Source organism: Onychomys torridus, chromosome 15 (genome assembly GCF_903995425.1).
Source record: "Onychomys torridus chromosome 15, mOncTor1.1, whole genome shotgun sequence".
Taxonomy (NCBI): domain Eukaryota; kingdom Metazoa; phylum Chordata; class Mammalia; order Rodentia; family Cricetidae; genus Onychomys; species Onychomys torridus.
Window position 1 is genome coordinate 70,525,304 of NC_050457.1, and position 20,220 is coordinate 70,545,523.

The 20,220-nt window shown below is 40.2% G+C and overlaps 1 protein-coding gene across 1 annotated transcript in view; it reads left to right on the top strand.

Moving 5' to 3' along the window:
* Positions 1-20,220, top strand: part of Sema5a (semaphorin 5A) — a 472,079-nt gene that overhangs the window by 229,407 nt on the left and 222,452 nt on the right.

Genomic DNA, 20,220 nt, shown 5'->3' on the forward strand with positions numbered 1-20,220 from the left:
TATCTCCTTTAGAGCCTACGTCAGAGCATTTGGGAGGACATGAGGGGTCACTGACTGAACTCTATACACTACAGCTCACCCATGGCCTCCTAGAAGCTCTAATGCATGCCTTCAATATGCAGGTTGCGTGATATGCAACTGTAACTGTAGGTGAATGGGAGAAGGTAGCCTGGGTCACAGTGTTGGGTGGGTGCTAATGGGACAGTTGTGAGGAGGCTGTGAGTGTGAGCCAGACAGATTCTTGGTGTCTTTTTTTCTCACTTTCTACAGTTGATGGGGCAAGGGGGTTTCCAGTGTTGTTCTCATCACATTCCATCCATCACTCAGAGTGTGGGCTATACATTGCAAAGGTTTTAAACTGGTCTCCTGGTCTCTGGATTTTTCTCCTCCTTTTGTAACCATAGCTAACATCCTCTTTTAGGTAGTGTCTGCATTTGGGAACACCATTGGACATGGACTGGCTCTCTGTTGAGACTGGCAATGCTCTGCCTTGTGTCTCCTGTCTCATACTTTCCCCCATGGTCTAGGCCTACAGAATTATTAGGTTTCCCATAGCTATACAGCATACTTTCTTTCTTCCAGGATCAGGTTTAATTTTTCTTTAATACTGGATAATTCTTCAATCAACCCATGCCATTTTTTTTTTCTTGGTTACATCCTTCTCACAGAGAAGGACCTGACTCAATATCCTCTACTGGTCATGAACATTACTAGCTTTTGCCCTGTTCCATTAGTTAGTATTCAAGGGTCTACTGTTCTGACTACACTGTTGAGGTTATTGTATTATTTCTTCACAAGGGCCATCTTTTTCTTAGGTATCAGAGTATGGGTCAAGCCTTTTTGTTTGCTTTTTTGTTTCATTAAAATGTAGCATAGTGTCTTTCTCCTTGTAGAACCCCAAAGATATCAGACCATGCAACACGGTTAATCTAAGATTTTATTTGTCCATTTATGCATCTGTAGGAAATTTCAGGAAAACGGAGTTAGAATGACCTCTAGATAGTTATATTTGGTATGAGAAGGCGAGAGGCTATACACCTCAAGGCTTGCATTTGACTGTGATCAAACAGGAATAGGCCCTTTTCTTAAAAGCAGGCATAAATAAGATCCCAGACAGTCTTGATCCTGCATCCCCCAATCTTCTTTAAAATCTTTTAAAAAAGCTTTCCATTAGTTTGGCTCAAGGGTCTCCACCATCTTGAGGACTGAAAAATTGGGCATTTGGTCAAGATACTAGCTTCTTCTCTTAAGGGAAGTGAGAAGACAGGGAGTAAACTGAAGCTTGTGAGGACAGGCTGTCTCCTGTGCCTGCTCTGGGTGCAGTAGTGGCTAGATATGGTTCTCAACGGAACACTGTCCCTCAGTGTCCCTATTGGAGCTGCTCTGCTAGTCTTCATAGCATTGCTTTCTAAGCCCAGTTCCTCTGGAAGAGAATGGACCAGTGCTTGAGTCACCCTGGTGGGCAGTGTAAAGTGAACACAGACAAAATGCAGTATGCTCAGTGACACCTGAATTTCAGATAAGCAAAATATACTATTTTATAGTGTTTGCTTTGAGATCCCGGAGACCCCAGGGACACAAACTGTGTCTTATACTCTAGAACGATGTTTAATACATTATGGGTACTTGATAAATGGAGAAGGAAGGAGTGGGCTGGGCTTCCAAAGCTCCCTGGCCAACAGCCTGCTTCTGAGTGTGATTTCCTTATCTTTAAAGTTGATCTAATAGTTTTCACCCCTTCCAGTTGTTGTGAAGATTAATGCCACATGAACAGGTTCCCAGCAAGCCCACAGTATGACAGAGCCCTGCGCTTTCCAGATGAATCCACATTTATGCACATACACATTTTGGGGAGATAACCGTGAAGGAGGAAGGCAGAATTCCATCTAGGAAATTTGGTGGGATTAGGCTCAGCACATTTGGGAGGGAGTCTGACCACTTATGAAATTTTAAAAATAGCCCAGCCCTCGGGTTCTTTTTGGGAAAGCATGACCTAGCAAGATAAGTTTGGATAGCATGTGTGCTTTTTCAGAAACCAGTAATGGTTTAAAAATATGAACTGTGGAAAAATAGACCAGGCCTATTTATTTTGTTCATAGTTAGCCCTAGATATTGTGAAACCATTTCTGGGCCAGTTTCCCTTTATATCAGTGATGCTTTATGTCCCCGAGAGTGAAGTCAGTTAAAGATCCTTAGCACTGTTTGATAAGGAGAGCTTATTGTGCAGCAGAAGAAAAATACCTCTTCAGGCAATTTGTGCTTATGGGGCACCAGAAGGGATTTGAATTGGAATCCATGCAATTTCTAGAAAGGTTCACTCATTTACCATTTCCAAGGTGTATGGTGACTTTCATATGAATTTAAATGGATTGGCGTTCAAATCCTTCTTTGCTCCTGCTTCTTGAAAATTTAATAATGTTCCTGTTTGCAACCATTACACTTGGCCACCTTCCTTCTAAGGGAATGTGGAAAATGCAGTAAGACATAAGGAAATCAACACGTGCATAGACAGCCACAATTCACCTTTCAGTTATTTGCTTGTGGTATTTGACTCCCATGTGTTTCCATTCTTAGGATAATGTGTGTCGGGAGGCTGTATACTTCTGGCCACAAAACCTACTGAAATCAATTTCATGGAATGAAAGAAGAAAAGAAAATCAAGGCAAAAGAATATGCAACTGCTCAGGATTTTTTTGTGGATAATAGTGAAAGGAATGACAGTCATAATACTTCACAAGCTACAAGCCTCAGTTTGCTGTGCATAGGATTGTAGCGACAGATGTGAGGGAGGAAGATAACATTTTTATTTTGCAAATGAGTTCTTGTGCCTCAGATTCTATCTAATGGGTGGCAAATGGTGGTCCCGAATCACAGGGATAGGTGCCAGGTATTAGATTTGAATGATGATCGCAAATGATAGGTGACATGATGCACACAGCATGATGTGTGGTGCCAGTTATTTGCAAGTTAGCTGCATTTAATAATACAAAATTCCGGGCACTTGTCATGAAAGAGTGCATCATTAAAGCACCTGCAGTGTCTTTGCCATAGAGCAATGGGGAAGGAATTGAGGTTTCCTTTGTAGCTATTTGGACATTTGTCTTCAAAGTGGCTTTCTAAATGAAAGCACAGTTCAATATCGATCTTGTTTTTCAGATGTTTTTCCTTTAAATTCTTTGTTTCCTATGCTGTCAATTATTCACTTTCCATATTTACTTTCTGACACTCTTATTCTTCATCTACAGTTTTCTATGTGATGGGCCTATTTGCAATCTGTGGTGTTTTAGTCAGAAAGGACCCACTTAGTGTTCACAAACCAACCCACAGTCTAGATTACTCAACCATCTGTGTATATAAGGTGGTGAGTTTGGGACCCAGAAACCTTATATGTGAATCAGATAATGATCATGAATTAATGATCAAATTTAATTATTTATTTTTATGGAAATATTTGGTTTTAATTTTAGCAGAAATCTATTACAATAAGGCAACACAATGGCTATACCAAGTAGACAGATGCTGGTTATGTGTAAGTCTCTGTGTACACATGATCTAATGTGAGGACCAGCCCTACAGACCTGACCTCAGTATAGATCCACCCATAGCTGTGCACATGGACTGATGTCAGGAACCCTTTCTGGGTGCACATTTTGCACATTGGATTGATCATTCCAGCCTTTGCATCACCATTCTTATCAGTAAACATTTTTCTATACAGCAGATGATATGTCTTTATATTCCTGCACAGAAAATGGTATAGATTACAATCAGCCTGGCTTTTTCTTTTGTATGTTTTTATAAGAAAACTAAATTGTTATTAGACCAAGTGCTTCCAACACAGGGCTCAGATTCATCAGAAATCACAGTGAGTGGAATTGTTGAATGATTTCAGTGTTTTTTAACCATTTGTTTTCCTCATGTTTAACTCTCTAAACCTGAAAATTAAAATAAGGAAAGAGTCATACTTTACTTATGGTTGATTTTACTTTATGTATTCAGAACTGCTGAAAATCTTAAATGCATTGAAATTCTGGGTTTTAGGCCCTGGGCATCACAGACCACCAACAATTTAGTTTTTTATTATGTGTGGCTGAGGAGACAAGAAAGGACATTTTTCTAAGTTGTTCTTTGAAGCAAAAAAAAAAAAAAAAAAAAAAAGTATGTAATTGGTTGAACTGCATATTCCTAGACAGTGGCTACCTTGTCATTCCTACCAGGCTGAGCCATTCATTCCTTTGATGCTTTGCCTTGAGTTGGTTCTGGCTTGTTTCACATGGGAAGGCAGGACACTGGAGTTGGGTCTTCCTAAGACTTCACAGTGAATTGTTTTGAGAGAAGACTTGTTCTCCTAAGACTGTGCTAAATAAGAAGACAGGCTTCAGTTTATTTAAAATGAGTTTTTCCCACACAAAACAAATATTCAACTACTTCTAATCAAGGTGTGTGTGTGTGTGTGTGTGTGTGTGTGTGTGTGTGTGTGTGTGTGTGAGTGAGAGAGAGAGAGAGAGAGAGAGAGAGAGAGAGACTATTTTAGATTCAGATAAACTTTACTTTTCCAATATCGACTAATGCCATTCTCTATTTTTCAGGTAGTGATAATCCCTGTTTTTTGCTTTAAATTTCCCCCCAAGATTTAACCTGCTGGAAGCACCATATCATTTAAAGTAAACCTAGAAATGCTTACAGGATCAACAATTCAGCTTCCAGCAGACACATCTCTTCCGGATTTTGAAGGATGTGTCTTAGTCAGGCTTATGAAATTAAAAGTAGCAAGTGCCAAGGGGATGAAATCAGAGATTGGGAGTGAATCCAAGAAGCAATGGTGCCACCGTGCACAGAAACCTGAGGAGAGGGGATGACTATAAGGATGCTGTGTTCTCATTAATTATGACTTAGGAGAAGCAGTTGGAGATGGAAAGAGGGACAATGCTGCTCATTCCTACCCCTTTTTCTTATATGACCTCACCTGAACCTTTACTTGTAGACTTAATTACATCTTCTTTTCTTATATTTCTCCTCCGTGGAGCTGGTATTAAGTGCATTGGTGCTTAAGATGCTTTACTTCATTAGCATGGTTTAAGGTAAGCCATCATCATTAATTTTTAGGTTAAAATAATAGAAATAATAGAGGGTCTGTCTCCCTGGGTTGCACTAGGTGCTCCAGTGAGCCAAGATTTGAAGCCTTATATCTGGGCAATATTAGTGAGATGTAGTTGTTTAAATAACATCTTATGTAAACTTGTCTAGGGAGTGCAGTCTTTTGGATCATTACCAATTCTCTTAGTCTTTGGTTGCAGTTTCCTGTTAAGGGTTTAATACCATGCAGGTGGCCAAAATTAATTTATTTTTGTTCTGTTGAGGGCAGTATAGGATTTAGTCTTCAGGTTTACTTGAGCTTGAGAAAAGTGGGATAATTATTCTTTGTACTAGGGACCTAACTCTGGCTTATTGAGTCAACGGTTAGTGCACAGGCATTCCCTCCCCATTTTAGCTTCTTACTCCAAGATAGAACATTTGAGACCTTGAAAAAGTCAAGTTTTCAAAGACTTTGAAGAAAAGATTGTGTTTTGGTTTGTTTGTTTAAAGAGTTGGGTTTTGTAAGAAATATCAGATTTGAATCTTTTCTACCAAAAACTCATGTGTAGGACAAGGGTTTAAAATCTTCTTATCTCCCTCACCTTGGAAGATTTCTATCCGAATGTTTTAGTCATTCCTACCCTGTAGCTAGAGTTTTCTCTAGTCCAGCCTGGCCCACAGTCAGGACAAACCTCTCTCTCTCACCGCCAGTCCCGCAGCTGCTCAGACACAACCAAGTAAACATACAGAGACTTATATTACTTATAAACTGTGTGGCCATAGTAGGCTCCTTTCTATCTGTTCTTATATCTTAAATTAACCCATTTCCATTAATCACATGGCTTGTGGCTTACCAGTATCTTAACATCTACTCATGGTGAGAGCCGACAGCATCTCTCCCTGTCCCAGCCTTCCACTTCCCCCTTCTTTTCTCTCTTTGTCCCGCCTGTACTTCCTGCCTGGCTACTGGCCAATCAGCATTTATTTATACAGATTGATATCCACATCACTACCCAGTAAAACCTTTGTTTTTATCTCCATTCTAGGAATTTGATGGTTTGGAGTAGTGAGTCTATTCTCCTTCAAGCGATGACCCCTTTCCCTTTCTTCCTCCATTTCCTAGGGGCCAATTCTTTCACACTAGCCAGCTGAGTTCGATTGTGAGGAAGGACCCCAGTCAATGGGGACAAGACACAGTCACCACCTAAGTTAGAACAAAAATACAATTGTACTTCCTATTTCCTGTCCTGCTGTATGTTCACTCTTCCCAAGCATACTCTCATGAACAAGAGTAAGGTTTGTCTTGTCCAGACCAAACAAACAAACAAAGTTTAATTATATTCCCTTTATACCTTTTCCTTTCTTTGTCTGCATAGTCTGTTTGATTAATTAACTTGACCTATAGACTCATGATTTTTCAAAATGTCTCCTCTTAAAGATATACTTTAACAGGGATGGAGTGGGAGAGCAATGGAAGAGGGAGACATCATGGGAATAGGGAGAAACCTGGTGCCAGGGAAGTTTCCAGGAATCCACAAGGCTGACCCCAGCTTAGACTACTGGCAATAGTGGAAAGGATGCCTGAGCTGGCCTACTCGGATAATCAGATTGATGAATACCCTAACAATCAGCATAGAGCCTTCATCCAGTAATTGATGGAAGCAGATGGAGAGACCCACAGTCAAGCACCAGGTTGAGCTCTAGGAATCAAGTCAAAAAGAGAGAAGATGGATTCTATGAGCAAGGGGCATCAAGATCATGATGGGGAGACATCTAGAGACATCTAAAACAAACTAGTGGGAACTTTAAGCCAACAGCTGTGGAATCTCAATGGGACTGGATTAGGCCTTCTACATAAATGAGACAGTTATGTAGCTTGGTCTGCTTAAAGGGCCTCCTGGCAGTGGGATCAGTATCAACCCCTGGTGCATGAGCTGACTTTTTGGAGCCCATTACCTATGGTGGGACACCTTGAAGAGCCTTGATGCATGAGGAGGGTCTTGGACCTACCTCAACTGAGTGTACCAGACTTTGCTGACTCCCCATGGGAGGCCTTACCTTTTTAGAGGAGGGGATGGAGGGTGGGCTGAAGGGGAAGGCTGAGGGGAGCAGGAGGAGGGATGAGAGGGGGGTTATCTATGGTTGGTGTGGTGATATTGTGTTCCCCAAAATATTGTGCACCCTAATAAAGTTATCTGGGTTCAGAAACCAGAACAGCCACTAGATAGACATAGAGGCCAGAAAATGGTAGCACACACACCTTTAATCCTATCACTTTGGAGGCAGAGATCCATTAGGATCTCTCTAAGTTCAAAGCCACACTGGAAACAGCCAGGCATGGTGACACACACCTTTAATTTCAGGAAGTGATGGCAGGAAGCAGAAAGGTATATAAGGTGTGAGGACCAGGAACTAGAGCTGGTTAAGCTTTTAGGCTCTTGAGCAGCAGTTAAGCTGAGATTCATTTGGATGAAGACTTAGAGGCTTCCAGTCTGAGGAAACAGGATTGGCTGAGTAGTTGGCAAGGTGAAGTTAGCTATGGCCTGTTCTATCTCTCTGATCTTTCAGCGTTCACCCTAATATCTAGCTCCAGTGTTTTTTATTAATAAGACTCTCTAAGATTCATGTTACTGGTTAGTATGTAAAATGAATAAATTTCTTAATAAAGGGAAAAAAGAAACATGATTAGTTTAAAAATCTTCAGGCTATTTAAATTTATGTCAATAAATCTGATGGACATAGATAAAAATAAATCCATTGTATTGAGGAGGGATCTTTAAATGTGATATGTTAGGACATGGGTCAGTTTCTGTTTTGCATATCGGAAGTCTGTGTGTTGAGAGTTTCATTTGTTTGGTCAGTGAATAAATGGTCTACGGACAATGAGAACTTCTAGCCACAAAATACAAGTCTTTAGATTTACTGTCTAGAACCTACAGGCAAACAATAGTGATGACTAGACACCGGGCAGGCTGTGATGTCAGATAACAGGAACTCAGACAATTAAGTACAATTAATGTGTTCCTGTGTTCTACCGAACTGTGTGGTGGCCCTAGCTCACAGCAGATTAGTGTTTATTTTATGAAAAACTGATGAGGGGAGACAAAGGCTACAGACAGAAAACAAGGACAAGGAGAAAGGAACATCAGTTCCCCTGATTTGCTTGGGACCTATCACTCATGTACTGAAACCTCACACTCAGCTCAGAAGGATGTATAATTTTTATCTGTCTGATTATGAAGGATTGCTTTCAGGAGATTTAAAAAATGGTTAACTCCACAGTTCTCATCAGAACACACTGTACAAATGTATAGAATTGTCAGATTAAATCCTATCAACTTGTATAATTTAATAATAATAAAGATACCCGGCTTCAACCTATTTACCAAATATCGGTGTACTTAAGGATCAATTCCTCCAAAGTTAAGCCTCCTCTGTGCTGGTCCTGGCCCTGTGAATTCATGTGCCCTAGCAGAATGTGCTTAGACAGGTGAGGTCTGTTTTAAGAATGATTTCTAACTATGTTTTCTTCATGTATCTTCTATTATTTTGTTATTTCTCTCACATATGTGTGTTCGTACACACATGTGTGTATGTGTAGGTGTGTGTGCATAGTATGTGCATGTTTCTGGGGCCCAAGGCTGATGTCAGGGATCTTTCTTGATGGTAATCCACCTTATTCATTTGGGCGATGTCTCGCTTGACACCAGCATTCTCTGATAGGGCTCATCAAGCTCCTGTCTCTGCCTTCCAAGTACTGGAATTATAGACAGGCTTGCCATGCCCAGTAGGTATTTAAATGGGGTCCTGGAAGCCAAACTCCTGTCTTCATTCCTTTGTAGTAAATATTTTAATAATTTAGCCATCCTCTAAACCCTCTGAGTCCTTAAAAAAAAAGAAAACAAAAACAAAACCTCACGTCTCGTTTGGGCATAGCCAAGTATTTATCTATTTATTTATTTAATAAGCAAACCATTATTTAACAGCATATAGTTGTTTAGATATTAAAATAAATTTAAAAGTGAATAAATAAATAAATAATAAAATTCTCCTTTTTATGAATATGAAAATCTTGGCCAACAACAGGATGTGGTAGTGATTAAGTCCTTTGTATGTGACACAGGTTTTAAGTGTTAAGAGAGTTTTCTTCTGAGTTAGTTTTGCATGGGACTCAAGAATTCATTATTTTATGCAGTTTCCATTTAGGACCCTTAATGCATCTACTATTTACTAAAAATACAGTATGCTGTGAAGAATTGGATAAATGAAGATGAAGCTTCAAATGTAAGAGTTGGTTAACAGTGGCCCCTGAGTTGGCTTTCTGTGTTTTGCTAATAAAGTTTTATTGGAACACGGTCATGTCTGTTCATTTGCACCATGACTGCAGCTGATTTGGAGCTATAACTGCAAATTTGACTATGTGTGGCATAGACCACAGAAGTGCATAGTTTTCTACCCTGGTTTATTTCTGACTTTTGGCTTTGTGGGGTAACAGGGACATGAGTGATAATTTCTTTGTGAGCAGTTTGGGTGGCACTAAGGACACTAGCAGCAAAGGTACTTGGGGCAAGGAAGGCTGCGCTGAGAAAGCACCCATCCAGGTGGGCCTTGGAGATGCTTTGAGCATGGGTAGACACGAGAAGGATTTTCATAGGAAAGTGACAGAACGTCCTGAGTCTGGGGAAGAAGAGCTTAGAATGAGGATTTGGGTAGTGACTGAAAAAGGAAAGTGACTCTGGCCGAGGTCCCAGGTCAAAGGCCAAGTTGGGAATTGATCTTCTAACAAAAGGATTGACAACTCTTCACACAGGCCCAGGGCTCTCTCCTGGTCTTTGTAGACTGTGGAAGAACTGTCAGACTCACTGGTTTGTTCAGATCCTTTCCTACATGGCATTGGGGAGCTGACCATAGACAGATGCCCCAGACTTCCACACCTGTGTGTTCTTGTGCTCATGTCTACATGAGGAGATGCTGCTACTGTATGCTGTGTGCCAGGGTTAGGCAAGACACTGGCTGAGGGTGTAGTCAGGTAAGAAAGAACCTGAAGTTCAGGATGGGAATAGGAGGGGAAACAGGTGCAGACATTTGTCAGAATTTGGCTTGACAGTGATTTATGACAAAGAAAATGGGGTGTTTGAGGGCGAGGGCCCAAGGAGACATCAGTGGGATTCATTGGGAAGGGGCATGTTGGTGAATGAGCAATGAGTCTGGTTATTTAAAGCTGTATGATGACTAAATAGAAAGTTCTACTAACTGAAGAGAGACCAGAGAAATAATTATACATACAAGTAATTAAAATGGTGAACATTCCTAGGAAATCACAAGCTAAAGGAGTCAGAACTACTTTGTTGCTATTGTTTCAGGTGATAAGTTTCTCTATTAACTGGAAAATAGAAAATAACGAATCATACACATAACATCTACATAGGAGTAGAAGTCAGCATCCACCTTACTAGTTGAGTACTAGAGTCATCCGAACCTCAGAGATCCACAAGTCATCTTTAAAGCATAACAAGGTTGAAATGATCAGGGTGATTGTTAACAATGTTGAATTGTGACTTTTGTTCATAATATATGCCTCAGGACAGGTATCTCTTACTTGGTTTCCTTAATGCAAGCTTTGAAATCTGCCAGCATTACCTCATTGTAGCTAAGTGAGAAGCTATTCTGTTTCTGAGCCTTTACTCTTTTTTTTCCTTTTTTTATTTATTATATTTGTGTTTTAATTTTACACATCAGCTATGGGTTCCCCATCCTCGCCCCTCCTGTCCCCACTCCCACCTTCTCCTATCCCCTCCCTTCCATTCCCATGTCCTCCAGGATCAAGGCACCCCTGGGGATTCATTTAAACCTGGTGGATTCAGTACAGGCAGGTCCAGTCCCCTCCTTCCAGGCTGAGCAAAGTGTCCCTGTGTAAGCCCAAGGTTCCAAACATCCAACTCATGCACTAAGGACAGGTCTGGGTCCCACTGCCTGGGTGACTCCCAAACAGTTCAAGCTATTCAATTGTCTCACTTATCCAGTATTGGTGAAATTATTAAGGCCGCTCAAGTAGTTAAAAGGGAGGTTTATTTTGTGGGGTACTTACAAATGAGGGGGTAGTTTACAGGGTCTGGCAAGGGTATAGTGCAGTCCGGCCGTGTTCTCTGGAGAACTCTGCTCGGTCTACCTCCAGCGTCCAGAGTCCAGGAACCAAGAGAGAGACCTCTTCCCGATCCTTAGTCTTCCGCTTCCTCCTCTGCCCTGCCTTGTGGGCGTGACCATTACCGAAGCCTCAGTGGGGGTTGGAACTTCCAGGCCAATGCTGGGATGGCTATCCACTACATCTCCCACTTTTGTCTAAATAAGAAAGTTGTAAACCAAAGCCTCAATGGGGGTTGGAACTTCCAGGCCAATGCTGGGATGGCTATCCACTACAATCCAGAGGGCCTGCTCCAGCTGGGGACTGCACAGCCTTTGGTTCATAATTCATGTACTTCCATTTGTTTAGCTATTTGTCCCTGTGCTTTTCCAATCTTGGTCTCAACAATTCACATTCTTACAGTACCTCCTCTTTCTCGACAATTGGACTCCTGGAGCTCCACCTGGGGCCTGGCTGAGAATCTCTGCATCCACTTCCATCAGTTATTGGATGAGAGTTCCAGCATGACCGTTAGGGTGTTTGGCCATCTGATCACCAGACTAGGTCAGATCAGGCTTTCTCTCGACCATTGCCAGTAGTCTACAGTGGATGTATCATTGTGGGTTTAAGGGGACCGCTCCAGCCCTCTGCCTATTCCTGTTCTCATGTGGTCTTCATTTATCATGGTCTGTTATTCCTTGTTCTCCCTTTCTGTTCTTGATCTAGCTGGGATCTCCTGCTCCCCTAAGCTTTCTTTCCCTCAAATCTTGCCCTTCATTACTCCCACTGTCGTCCAGGTTGTTCATATAGATCTCATCCATTTCTCTGTCATTGGGTGATCCCTGTGTCTTTCCTAGGGTCCGGTTTTCTAGGTAGCCTCCCTAGAGTTACTCTTATTTTTAAAATTTATTGTGGATTTATTTCACTTTGCTCTTCTTCGTCTTTTTGTTGTCTTTGGGATAGGGTCTTCCTTTGTACCCCAGACTGTCCTCAAACTCATGTGGCAATCCTGGCTTGGCCTTCTGAGTGCTAGAATCCTTTGTGTGCGCCACAATGTACAACGAGATCTTATTTCTTCTCTTTTTGTCTTGTTATGGTACTGGGATTGGAGATGACACTCAGCATCTTATGTATTCTGGGAAGAGGTCTAACATTTAGCTGTGTTTCCATCCTCTAACTTTGTTTCCAGTTGGAGGAATGGAACCTCGTGTCTCATTTACATGCTAGGCAAGTGTTCTTCCAGTGGGATGTGTCCACATACGTCTTATAAGACGGTCATTTCAACATGTCTGTGTGCTGTTGAGATGGTTGGAAATAAGTTTTCTGTTTTGAAACCTATTTCTAGTATGTGCTGCTTTTCAGGGTTCAAGTGAAATACTCTTTTGTAGATAGAAATTAAAAGGATCCAAATATATTTCATATTTTCTAAAAATATTTTAATATACATATATATATATATATATATATATATATATATATAGAGAGAGAGAGAGAGAGAGAGAGAGAGAGAGAGAGAGAATGTGAGAGAGTAGAGGTTAGAGGAAAAATAAGTTTGCTCACAAGTACAGTGCCCACAGAGGCCAAAAGAGGCTGTCAGCTCCCGCAGAGCTGGCATTACAGGCAGTTGTAAATCACCTGATGTAGGCAATTGGTCCCTGAAAGAACAGTATGAGCTTTTAATGATCAGTTGTCTCATCACCTCCAATATTTAGAATTTTCTAAGATGTATAGAAATAATCGTGATTGAACTTATGACCAAAAATTTACTTGTTCTCATATTTAAAAACATCAAAAACTTCCAGAATCAATAACCTACAGTGTAAATATCCACTGAAATATACTGTAATTGTGCATGAACCATATGTCCCTGAGTCCCCACTCCTGTCAAAGGAGCTAATGTGTTGGGCTCATGCTCCAGGGGATGGCCACACCACCATGCACATATAGGCAACATTAACTGCATTCAAGGAGTTATTAATAACAATAACCAAGAAACAAAGGGCATTGAGTTGGGAGAAATATAGGGTGAGGGACACTAAAGGGAATTGCAGGGAGAAAGTGGTGGATGGATATGATCCATATACTTTGTATGACTGTGTGGAACTACCAGAGAATGAAAAACATTACTTAAAATATATCTGTAATTCAAGTGTAGCTTGTTAAACACCCGTGAAAAAGAACAAGAAGAAATTTTTTTCTAGAATGATTAAGTCCACAAAAACAAAACATCCAGGGATTTAGAATTAACTTACAGTCAGTAAACATGTTTAAACAGGTTGAGGAGCTGTGTCATTATTTCCTTCATATACCTTACGTTTGTTAATAAGGTTGCTCTGTTAAGGACTCATGTTTAACTTTTTATGGAACGTTTTGTATTTCATACTGTATACATACACTATCGTTCTTCAGCTTTGACTGCCTCACATTTTTAAATTTTCTCATCTATTAATACCACTGAAAATTTGGGCATCTTGTCAAATACCACAGTGTCAAGCAGTGTGCTGCTGGGATACTGGCAGACTTTCTGATGGAAATGTGCTGTTGCCAATGCAGAGATAATAGTCTTGACCTGGATCCAGGCTAGGCAAAGTTTCAGTTAACAGTAGCTTCTCACACTTAGTCATACTGTGATTGTTCATATGAAATGTATTTTGTCTTCAAATTGTTCCATGACCAACTTCAGTCTAAACTTTTGTTAAACAGCAAAAGTTTCTTGTGTCCATTATTAGCATGTTTTATATGTATACATCTGCATTTCAGTCTCTATTTTTCTGAGTGCAATGCCCATATCTTCTTCCCCCACTCATTGTCTTCTCATTTATGAGAGAACTTCTGCCTTAACATGTTAAATAAGAATTTAGACTTTTTTCTTTGCCTTTACAATCATATTCATAAGAGGCCAATTGAGTTATTCTAAAAGAATGTCATCTTAAAACACCTGTGTCTTTCATAATTAATGGAGGTCACAGTTACATTTTACGATGTCTCTAGATGAAATGAGTCGTTCAGTTAATATGCTCCTGATGGCTTAACCTTTCCTTTAATGGCCTCTGAATCCTAGTACTTTACATGATGACACCATTCAACTTCATCTGTTAGGGACTGAACTATGCCCTCAGAGAATGGATTGTTGTGTTTTGTGATTTGTTGCTAATGTTCCACTGGGGGATGAGATGTGACCCAATGATGAGTTCTTCAGTCCTAGAATTAATAAGACATAAACTCCAGTAGAGACAGAGAAAACCTATTTGGACATCTAGTGGTGGAAAAGATAAACAGGCTTTAACTTTGTCATTGGGCATCTGTCAAAGGCAATGGCTTTGAGATTTGAATTAGTCTTCTCCATCTGTGGACTCCTCTGATAACATTACTTATAAACTGGTCTGGTTTATTGCATTTGAATGTGCAATATCTAATTTTACCCCAAGACCTTGGAAACAAATGTCTAATTTTACTCCAGAAATACTAAGAAGATACAAATCCATATTTTTGTCTAGTATAGCCATAAAACAAATCCAAGTTTACCACTTAGCAAACTGTAGCTTCTTATTTCTATAACGAGACGAAAATATGTAGATAAAACAGTTCCTTTAAACCATGTCATGATACACTGAACAGTTTAACATCTTAATCTTTTGTACCAATGCCTTTCTCCCTCGGAGAATGACCATAGCCCTCATTACTACTCGTTTACATCTAGAGGTGTTATGAAGATGAATGGGAATACTTAAAGCTTTGAGCTTCTCACGAATTGCCCCATTAGAGAAACAGATGCTAAGAGCAACATTTGGTTAGCATCTCTGCTTGGCTGGGAGCCTACAACATTACTCTTCTGTGTTGGAAAGGTTGGTGGCCTTTCTCCTGGACTTCACATATATTGTATTCCCACCTCTGTGCTCACACAATTGCAAGATAAAGTGTGTGCCTCCTCTGCAGTGCCCTGGAGAACAGCCATTTGCAGGGACCATAGATCTTACTTTGTGGTGTGAGTGGCCCAACGTCTGGGAGTATCAATTTTTTATTCCTTTTAGAAGATTTTCTTTCTTTTTGTAACCTTTAACTTCATAGGTCACTGACCTAAACTGTAATAGATCAAGTTGTCTTGAGAGATTTAAGGTCCTTCTTGTAGCTTAGTTGGACTGGAATTTTTGTGTGGCCAAAGTAGTCTTAAGTCTATACTGGAAGGAAAGCAGCTGAGAAAGAGGTTGGAGGTTAGCAGGGCTCAACGTGTTTTCTCAGATCATTTGGTCCAGGGGAGGGCATGAAAGGAATCCTGTCAGCACTTCACTTGGGATTCATCTTATAGAAAACCTTTAAATAGTTGGGCATTGTTGTTGAAGAGGACTAAAATGGGCAATGTTACATAATTGTAGTATAAAAAGAACCATCAGGATATTTGAGTAATTACTTGGATTTCCTGTAATCTATTATTTATTAAATACACATTTAAAAGAATCTACTATGCTGTGCCCTTCAAAAAAAGAAAAGAAAAGAAACCAACAAATAACAATAAAACCAAAACAAACAAGAAAACAGCCCTACAGAGATTTAATAAACTAACATAAAAATGTACATTTAAGTAGATACTGGTAATATGAAAGGCTATACATAGTTCATGTGACTTCAGTTTCAAATTTCCCATATCAGTTTTTTATTTATCAAAAATATAGTTTATAATTGGTTATCCAATATCAAATAGTCATCCCTGGAAACATACATATAAGTGGCATTATACAGTTGAACAGGTTATGGTTATATTTAGGGATTCACATACACATACACATGTATATACACCACCAACAACAACAACAACAATTAGTGAATTAGTGAAAAAGAGGCCACAGATTTGAAAGACAGAAAAGATGGGTATATGGGAGTATTTGAAGGGAGGAAAGAGAAAGGGGTAGTGATATAATTATATTACCGTTTTAAAAAGAAAAGAAAAATAGGCTGGTTTATAAATATTGTCATAAGTACTTATTAACTGAACTTATGCAAATAGATCCACCTTACCCTGTTTTATATGATGAGTTTTCAATCATATCTGATAAGATTATTTTAAAATGTTATTTGAGTGAAATATAAACATGTAAACTAGTTGTCAGAAGTTACTGAAATTCCCTTGACATATTTATTTTTATTTCATTTTTATTAAATGACTGTTGGTTACATTTCCATCACTGTAACAAATGACTTTTCAACATTAATATAGTTTAAGGACAATTCTGCTTTGGCTCACAACATCAGAACTTTCAGCTCTGCCCCTTTGCACCTTTTATGTTGGTGGAGATTGTAATAGATAAGACTTGTGTACCTTCTGTAGGTTGGGAAACAAAGAGACAGACAGACAGAACTGACCAGTGTCCCAGGAGCTCCTTCAATGGTACACTAACAGTGACCTAACTTTTTACTACAAGAGCACGTCCCCTAACAGTTCTTCTATTCACAACAGTGCCGCAGTGGGTGACCACAGCTTTAGCACATAGAGGCCCAGGAATAAACTGCCTGTCCAAATTACAGAGATGCTTATGCAACCTTGTGGCTCATTAACTCAATCACTTCAAATGTTGTTTAATTATTCATTTTATTATTAAATTAGTTTTCTGTAACTTGTGTGAGTGTGTGTGTGTGTGTGTGTGTGTGTGTGAGAGAGAGAGAGAGAGAGAGAGAGAGAGAGAGAGAGAGAGAGAGAGAGAGAGAGAGAATGTAAGGACAGAAGTTTACAGGAACTTATTCTTAGTTACTTTCCAATTTTTTTTTTAGATCATGTCTCTCACTGAGCTTGGAGCTCACCAATTGGTTAGACTGGCAAGTGAGTTCTAGGACTCCCCTGTCTCCAGACTCCTCCCCTACCAACTATAGTGCTACAGTGACAGAGCACCATACCAGTTCCTTACAGCACTGCTGGGGATCTGGACTCAGGGCCTCATGCTTATGCACTTTAATAGACACCTTTTCACTGAACCATCCTATGCCTGTACACATGGTTGCTTGGAATAAAAAGGAATGTGATTTAGGAATAAACACAAACAGGAAGAGAGAGAGACAGAGAGAGAGAGACAGAGAGAGACAGAGAGACAGACAGAGAGAGAGAGAGAGAGAGAGACAGACAGACAGAGAGAAGAAAGAGAAACAACAGCAGTAACAACAATTAAAGAAAAAGAGAACACAAACGAAATAAAAGAAGGGGAATGTACATGGGAAGGTCTGGAAGGAGGAAAGGGAGAATAGTGTAACTATATTTTATTCTCAAAAAACACAAAAAGTAAAAGCTAAAAGGATTGTCAATTATTTATGTACATTGACAGATTGAGTATTTTGACTCTCTTGTTTCATAAGTGCAGAGCCTGGTTCTTGCTGAAATGAAATGTGGGCAGGTAGTTTAGAGAGGAATTTAAGAAAATAATGAGTTGAAAGAGGGTTCCATGTAATCAAATCACAGTCAGACCAAACTGTTCTTTCAGTGGGAAGACATATACCACTACCAGATCATAGTCACCAAGGAGAAGGGCGATGGCCTGGAAGCAAATGCATTTTATGCGCAGCACTGGGGCCTGCGAGTGTAAATGTGTCTGTTGGAGATGAGAACTGACTAGAGCCTAAGGTCTGTTGCTTCTGTCTTTGTTTGGTATAGGTGAAATGAGGAAGAGGAACTTGGTGGCGGGTTGTTGGGGCCATAAGACACAGATATAAATAAAGATAGGATCATTCTCTGAATCTCTACCACCTTGAACCATTTGTACTGTGTCTCTCCATTTGTAGAACTTTCTTCTCTGCAAATTGGAGGTGTTTATTCCTTAGTGGCTTGCCTCCAAAAGATTTGTAGTCACTGATTCCACTTTAGATTAAAAACAACTGAAAATGAGTTAAAAATCATCGGTTCCCATCTTATAATTCAGGAAGTACTACCTAAGGACAAGTCATGTCTTCCTTTGTGCTTTTTCAGGGCAGCAGAGTGAATGTAGTAATGATGATGGGACTCACAAGGACTGTGGGGTTGTTCCTAGGAGACCTCACCTCCTTTGCCCCTTCTTATCGCTTCCTGAGTGCCTCTTCCAAATAAATTTATCTAGGGGATGGTGGGAAGAAAGACATAGTCCTAAGGTGCTTTGAAAAAAAGTAGATACTGAAATTGGCTGGCAGTGTCTTTAGGGAGCTGGGCTAAAGTTAAAGGATAGCAACAGAGGAGAAGCAGACAACACAGAGTTCAGAAATTTGAATTTGTTTGGAATGATGTGGGTGGTCATTTTGAGTTTGGTGTCTTCTATTATGGAAAACACTAAAAACTGGAACCAGAGACTTCAGTGAGTAATCTTAGTACGTCCTCTCATCCCCACTTCAAATAGAGAAAGGGCTTTGAACTCTTCTTCCCAGCCACCACGCCCAAAGCTTCACAGAGTATCAGATGGGTACCACCATCTGCATTTTTGAATGGTCCATGGATATGCATTGATTTTATTTGGGTGTGGGGGCATTTTTCTAGAAAGTACCCAAGATTAGTACTGTACTATGAACATGAAGATGTCTATGCACACATGTACATACTTGAGTGTGGGGCCAGAGAATGATCTTCAAGATATTACTAATACTTAGAGATATTTACATGAAAATATTTCTTAAGTCAGAAAAGAACAGCTGACTGGTCTCAGAACCAACAACAAGAGAAACAGTATTGTCAACTTCTCTGAATACTCAATGGCACCACTCCCATTCCTACCAACAACTCAGCAGAGAACCAGGCAAAGAAGACTGTTGGCTTTGCCCATCCTCTGTATTTGATCCTCTTCCCTTTCCCTGCACAGTGGAACATGTGCTGAGAACTATAATGCATTGAGAACTCTTAGTCACTTTCATAAACACATTACACATTTGGACTGCCAATTGTGTGCTTTTAGTCAGTCATGCTTTTGTGTTTTATGTCTTGACTTAAAACTTCCCCAAGCATAGGGTTGAAGAGGGTTATTGACTTCATTTTAGAGGCAAGGAGACTGGAGCACAGTCATTCAGTTTTCTTGGCAAGTTGTTTGATTGGACAGCCCTCCCTAGTTTTTGCACAAGTATTCCTAACCCACGGGTTACTGTAATAATAGAAGGGAAGCCTCTTGTAGGCAGAACACCAAGTGGGAGATCCTGTGCTATAGGGAGCTGATGCTTAGAGAGGCTCTGGGGGGGTTTGCCTGGGCCTTGTCTCTGCTGCCTTTTCTAAGTCTCTTGTCTAAAATTCCCAACTGTGTGTAGATTCCCAACTTCCTTTCTGGGACTGCCCCCAATCAGTGTCATCACATGGGAGCACATGCCTGGCAAATGTGCGTGTTTCCATAGTCCTATTCTTTTCCTACACATGCATGATGTTCCCTTTGTCTTCTTCATAAGACATTACTTTTGGAAACCTGTTCTCTTCATGGTACCCACCTAAGGTGTTCCCTTTCTTCAAAAAACGTTCCAAGTTTCATGTTGCATATAGGGACACAAGCTAGCCAAGTTTCCATAGTATATTAAGAGAAAAGTTGAAGAGATAAAAGCACATAGCAAACAGGCTACTATTGTGATTTGAAGAACAGTTTTCAGAAACCATTTGAAAAACTTGTCAGTACTCAGTGACTGATGTATAACACTCATGACAGCAGCCCCAGTCCCTGCTCCCCATCTGTCTCTATCTACAGGTGCAGGGATGGTCTTCTCAAAGCTATAGCCTTGACCTGCTTTGGCTGGCACTTGTCTTCATTCCTGAGCAGAGCAGTGTGTCTATTTCTCTCTTTCTTTCTTTATTTATTTTTGGTTTTTTGAGACAGGGTTTCTCTGTGTAGCTTTGGAGCCTATCCTGGAACTCGCTCTGTAGACCAGGCTGGCCTTGAACTCATAGAGATCCACCTGTCTCTGCCTCCTAAGTGCTGGGATTAAAGGTGTGTACCACTACTGCCCGGCATGTCTATTTTTGATAGCTTGTGTCTACATGGCACCCTTCCCTCCCCAGCAGTGAATGTTACCTACATTTGTTTCTTACTGCTGCTGAGATTGTTTTT